The 6,000-nt window shown below is 29.2% G+C and overlaps 1 pseudogene across 1 annotated transcript; it reads left to right on the forward strand.

Annotated features, from left to right (window-relative positions):
- The first annotated feature begins 3,924 nt into the window (after positions 1–3,924).
- LOC111300347 (dehydration-responsive element-binding protein 3 pseudogene) lies at positions 3,925–5,432 on the forward strand (annotated as a pseudogene). Its single transcript, XR_016329693.1, has one exon. The product of XR_016329693.1 is annotated as a dehydration-responsive element-binding protein 3 pseudogene (transcript).
- The last annotated feature ends 568 nt before the right edge of the window (positions 5,433–6,000 follow it).

The raw sequence follows: 6,000 nt of genomic DNA on the forward strand, positions 1-6,000 counted from the left end.
AATCAAGTTTTTATATTTTAATATGTTTTTATTATTTTAATTAAAAATTATTATTTTACTTTTATATATATATCAATTTAATTTTTTATTTAAATTCAAATACAAATAATTAAATTTAAAATCGAATACGAAAATTAAATTTTTTGTAGTCGATAAACAAACATAATCAAATGAATTCAAATAATTCAATTTTTATCTCAATTCAAGTTTAAACTTAAAAATTAAAACTTAATTAAGTTCCAATCAAATTTCATATAATAAATTTCAAATCAAATTCAAACATAAATCTTTATCGATTCAATTTTATTCAATTACATCCTTACTCTATCTCAAATATAAAAAAAATATGGAGAGAGATTTAACTGTAAAGCTGAATCATAGGGCAAAACAAAAGAAAAAAAAAATCCCTTAAAAGTAAAATGAAGCAATATTTTAGCCCTTCAATAAATGCTACGAACAAACCTACTGGGGGGTCTCAAGCTTCCACAACTTCACATTCATTTCTACCCCAATGTATTCACTCAAAAAAAATGTATATTGTTTTTATTTTTGCATCAAATAAAAAAGGACCCAACAGGCCAAAGTGTTTGATCAAGTTAGCCAGCCATTTTGTCGACCAAAAACGTGTTGGAAATGTGTGGAAACCAAGTGCTCAAAGTTTTACCTAAAAATAATAAAGTGCCTTGAAACAAATTTAATTCATCGATTTAGATCTTGTTTTTGACAGCTCACCAACATCATACGGTTTCGAGATAATTTTGTTTTGTGGAAAAACATGACTTTAGATAAGATAATTTGGGCCATTGTTTTTATTGTTAAAGTCAAAGACTAAAATATTGGGGTTTTCCATAGGCTTTAACATCATTCACTATAAAAATAAAAAAGGATTTTGGGGTTTTTTTTTTGTCTAATGAGTAATTAAAATCTTTTTCCTATTTTTAAACTAACGTTTTTTATTAAAAGAAAGCCATCATAATTTGCATGTAAACTTTTAAATTATCATGTTTTTACTTAGTTTATAGTATAAAGACAAGTAAAGAATGAAGAATATGAGTGAGTGTGAAATAAAAGAGAAAAAAATAAATAGAAAGTACAAAAACTAACATTCTGAATTAACCTCTACCAATCATGCCATTATCACATTGGAATAACTCAAAATGTCCAATTAAGACAAATGAAGATAATAAAGAAATAATTATGATAGTAAATTAAATAAAGAATGAAACAAATTGAATTTATGGTAGTTCATTTCATTATTAAATGATGTTGAAAAAAATTCTTTTAAATCTCATTTGTTTAATTTGATGATGAACATATATACATACAGAGGATTAAATATAATTATCAAAATACCAATATGAAGTAATTTCTTAAAATGCTATTATCTATGATTACAAACCTCACAAAACCTATTATCATTTAAAGGATTCCTAGTTGTAATTTATTAAGTTCAAAAAAAAAAAAAAAAGAAATGGGTTTATGGTGGGGCAGCTTACTCAAAACTTTGGTTCCTTTCCAAAAAATGGAAGAAGTAAACTAGAAAAGAAATTATTCAAAACACTTGTTTTTTCTCATAGTAAACCATTATTTGCAAAAATGTTAGGTCCACAATAATGAGATTATCAATTGTTATCAAGTCACATATAACAAAGCCTGAGCTCACCATCATGCTCAAAAACAATAATATTGTAATAAAAAGTTTAGCATTAATTATGCAAAATATATAAGCTTGGCTAATCAATTACAAACTAAATGTTTGAATCAATAATTTAATTCAATTAATTTATATAATTATCATTAAAAATAATATTTAACAAATTTAAAATTTAAATTTCGGTTCAAAACTTCTTTAAATTTTTTGGATCGTGATTTTAATCACAATTGCAATATCAAAAAATTTATAATTCACTGTCTCATCTCATCCAAGGGTTAAGATAGCCAAGACATCTTTAAACACTAAGCGAAGCCCCATGATCTGAACTACTGGGACTATTACTGGTGAAGAATCTCATTTAGATGGGACCCCAATCCAAATGGAGTAATGGCAAATTTTGTTCTAAAATTGCTTAATATTTGTTTCCAATTAAAACAGTTTCATAGATTTTCTCACTTTGGGTATCAAAATTATTCTTTTATTTAATCTTTTCAAAGAGATGAAAGAAAAAGGCAATTTAAAATATCCGAATAAAATATTCGTTTTCTAGAAAAACTTCAGGTCCTTGTATTTGTGTTACTATTAAATTATAATATATTGTTTTGGCAATATATATATATATAAATATATATATATAATATCTTATGTTGGAATATTTGATGAACTTCAATTTTAGTTGTTTGCTAGGTCCCTCCAATGCGGAGGGAGGAATTTTTATCATGTTGTGAGTGTAAAAACTATTATTTCTTTCGTTTTAATTTGTTTGTTTTATATTAATTTTTATGAAGTTTAAAAAAAATTTGATTTTAACGTATTTAATATTAAAATTAAAAAAGAATTTTTATAAAATTAAAGTTTTATAATTTTTAATACTAAAAAGTAAACAAAATCATAAAAATTAATTTTAAAATATAAAAAAGTAAGAATTTTATATATTAAAAAAGGATATAATTTTAGGATATCCCAAAAAAATGAATGAAAAAATGAAATAGAAGAAATATATTTTAAAAAATTTAATTAATAAAACGACACATAATTAAATTAAAATCTCTTTCACCACATGTTCAAAAAATTATCTTTAGTTAAAATTTCATGAAAACAAAAGGTAGTAGTAAATAAATAAACACCTTACACCATAAGGAAAGAGCACAAGCAAAGCTCAAAGGAATTTCGTGCAACACCATTTTCTTTCCCCTCAATGAATTAACATATAAATAAAACTTGTCAAAGTTAAAAAATCTAGAATACATTAGCAACCAACAATATAAAAATTAAAAACCAAAACTATGAAACATAAATGGCAAAAGAAAACCCAAAAGCTAGGTGCGGGGTAAATAAGTCAATTAGTTTAGGGTTGATGAGGAACAAGAATAGTTTTATTATTGTCACCGTACACATTGGACAGGAAATATTAGGTGAAATTAAAATAATAAAATAAAACAAACACGAGTTTTTGTTTTGAGGGTTTTCCATCTTTAACGGAGTTGTACATTGTATAAAAAGAAAAGCAAAGTTCTGGCTGGCTAAACTAGACTAAATAAGTAATGCTAAATGCCCCATTATAGTATATGGTAACTAGCAACCTCCTCGCAGCTTCCTCAGGCGGCTCTGCCAGCAGTTCTTAATTCGTAAACCCAAATCCACCGTACACCCCTGCACCTTATAATATAATTGATCGAATTTAAATTGAATAACAGTAAATTTAAATTTGAGTTTGAATTTAAATTTAATATTAAAAATTTGATTTAAATATAATTAAATTTTATGTTTTTAATTTAAGCTCAATTTTAAATAAAAATTAAATTTTTTGAATTTATTTAATTAAACTTAATTTTTATATTTAATAAAAATTTAATTATTTGAATTTAAATTTAAAATATTTTATTAATTAAAATATATTAAAATATAAAATTTTAATTAAATTCATGAATTTTTTAAATCAAATATAAAAATATTTAAAATTTAATAAATTTAATTAAATTTAAATTTAAATAATTTACTAATACTAATATATTATTTATACTTTTTCTTTTACACTAAAACAACCCTCCGAAACTCCTTGCACCCCTAAACTTTAAGAGTGTTCTCTCTTCTCTCTCTATAAAATAATAATAATTTAGTAATGTATTAATATATGGGTAAATGTGAGAGCTTCGTCATTAATAGGTGATAATGATGAGGTTAAAAAATAAAAAGGCCAGGTCGGTGGTGTTCGTGTCTTATACGAGTGTGGGGACTGGGGATCACTTAAAAAACACCACGTTTTCCTTCAATTTTTGCTTCCTCTCCGGCTCACCCTCTTTCCTTTCCCTACTTATCTCTCCCTTTCTGTCCTCAAATCGAAACTCTCACTCTTTTCTCTGTTACTTTCACTCTCATTTCCTCTCTCTTCCTTCTACTCAAACAGCGAAAATAAGAAAGCCCACCAAGCAAAAAACTTAACCTTCTGCATTCTTTGTTCATAAGCTTCTGTAAAGTTGCTTGCTTTACATAGTTTGACAGTTCACTGGGTTAGGAGTTCGCATTATTTTGGTTTCTTTTTTTTTCAGTTTTTAAGTGTGTTAAGCAAAACACTGAATCAGAAAGAGGCAATGGGTAAGTCACCAAACTCGGAGACCGAGTCAAGCACTGTTAGCAACAACTCTTCTACTTTGTCTCCACCTTCCCCATCCTCCTGCGACGGTAAAAGGAAACCGGGTACTGACCCGACACCCGACTTGAAGAGGCAAAAGCGTCCGAGGTATAGTAGCAAGCAACCGGTTTACCGAGGGGTGCGAATGCGGACGTGGGGCAAATGGGTATCCGAAATCCGAGAGCCCCGGAAGAAGAACCGGATCTGGTTAGGCACTTTCTCGACTCCCGAAATGGCGGCACGTGCGCATGATGTTGCGGCCTTATGCATCAAAGGCAACTCGGCGATTCTCAACTTCCCTGAACTCGCCGGATCGTTGCCCAGACCAGCTTCCAACTCGCCACGTGACGTCCAAGCTGCCGCTACTAAAGCTGCCTCCATGGAGTTCTTGAGTAATAATCGTAACAACATCATTGCCACGTCATCATCATCTTCATCAGGTTCCACGTCATCATCATCAAATGTGGATGACGTGTCAACACCGGAGGAGCTGAGCGAGATAGTGGAGCTGCCGAGCCTAGGGACGAGTTACGAATTTGCCGAGTCAGGGAGCGAGTTCGTGTACTTGGACCCGATTGACGGGTGGCTATGTAATCCCATTGGCATGCCCTGGTATCACGAAGAAAATTACGGGCATTTTGAGGAGGAAATTTCAATTCAAATGCAAGAAAGTGTGATTACGACTGGGTTTGGCCCTTCACTATGGGATCATTAACGCATAACAAAAAAAAAATGAAAAAAAAAAAAAAGAACTCTCGAATTTTTTTTTTACCAAATTGCCCTTTTGCAAATTTTTTCTATATGAAAGGGCGAAAAATACATTGCTTTGTCATCAAGATGTTTGTACTCGGTTATACTAGAGTTTTTGGTGTGTCTTTTTTTTTTTTTCAGCAGTGGTCCATGGGGTTAATGTGAATTTTATCAGAGATTTTGAGCTTTAACAATGGTTTCTTCTTCTTCTTTTAGTGTTTGTTTGAGGTAGTTTTTGTAATGATTTTGAGAGTGAAAAGAGTGCTTTGGAGTCATTAAAAGTCATATGTTTCTACTTGGAGTCTTTCAATTTTCAAGTACCCTTTCATTTCAATGAGTTTTTGATAAAACCATTGAATTAATTATTAATAAAAAAATTTCACATGGTGTTATGCACATGATGTGTTTAAATATTTACTGTTTAATAAGATTTACACACCCTGATTTCTGGAAACAAATCTTTAATTTTTATGACTTCTATTTTGGACTAAAGTGTGGTCCTGTCAAATAATTCCCATCTGCCATTAAATTGAAGTGTTTGTTTTGTGTATTGAGAAACGCAAAATGTAATGTTGAAAGACAATTGTGATGTACAATTTGAAAGGTTGATGAAATTTCTGGCCTTTCCCCTCAGCCCCCAACAAGTAGAAAATACATTCTCTTTTTAAAAGTATAAACCATAGTCTATGGATCAGTGAAATGGGAAATTGATGATTCTTCTTGATTATGGTAAAAATTAAAATTAAAAAAAGGAAAATAGTATAATAAATTGTCTGTTAGAGAGGCTTACATCTTCGACGGCTGCATTTCAACGACCATGGTCGTATACTTCTCTCAGGTCCTTACAAATTGTATTTATGAACATATCACTCTGATTCTTCTCTCTTTATTGTTAATATCGATCATTAAGTTAAAATTGAATTAATTTAATTAATTTATATAATTATTTTTACGAAAATATATT

Source organism: Durio zibethinus, chromosome 18 (genome assembly GCF_047325235.1).
Source record: "Durio zibethinus cultivar Kanyao isolate XHJ-2024 chromosome 18, ASM4732523v1, whole genome shotgun sequence".
Lineage (NCBI taxonomy): Eukaryota > Viridiplantae > Streptophyta > Magnoliopsida > Malvales > Malvaceae > Durio > Durio zibethinus.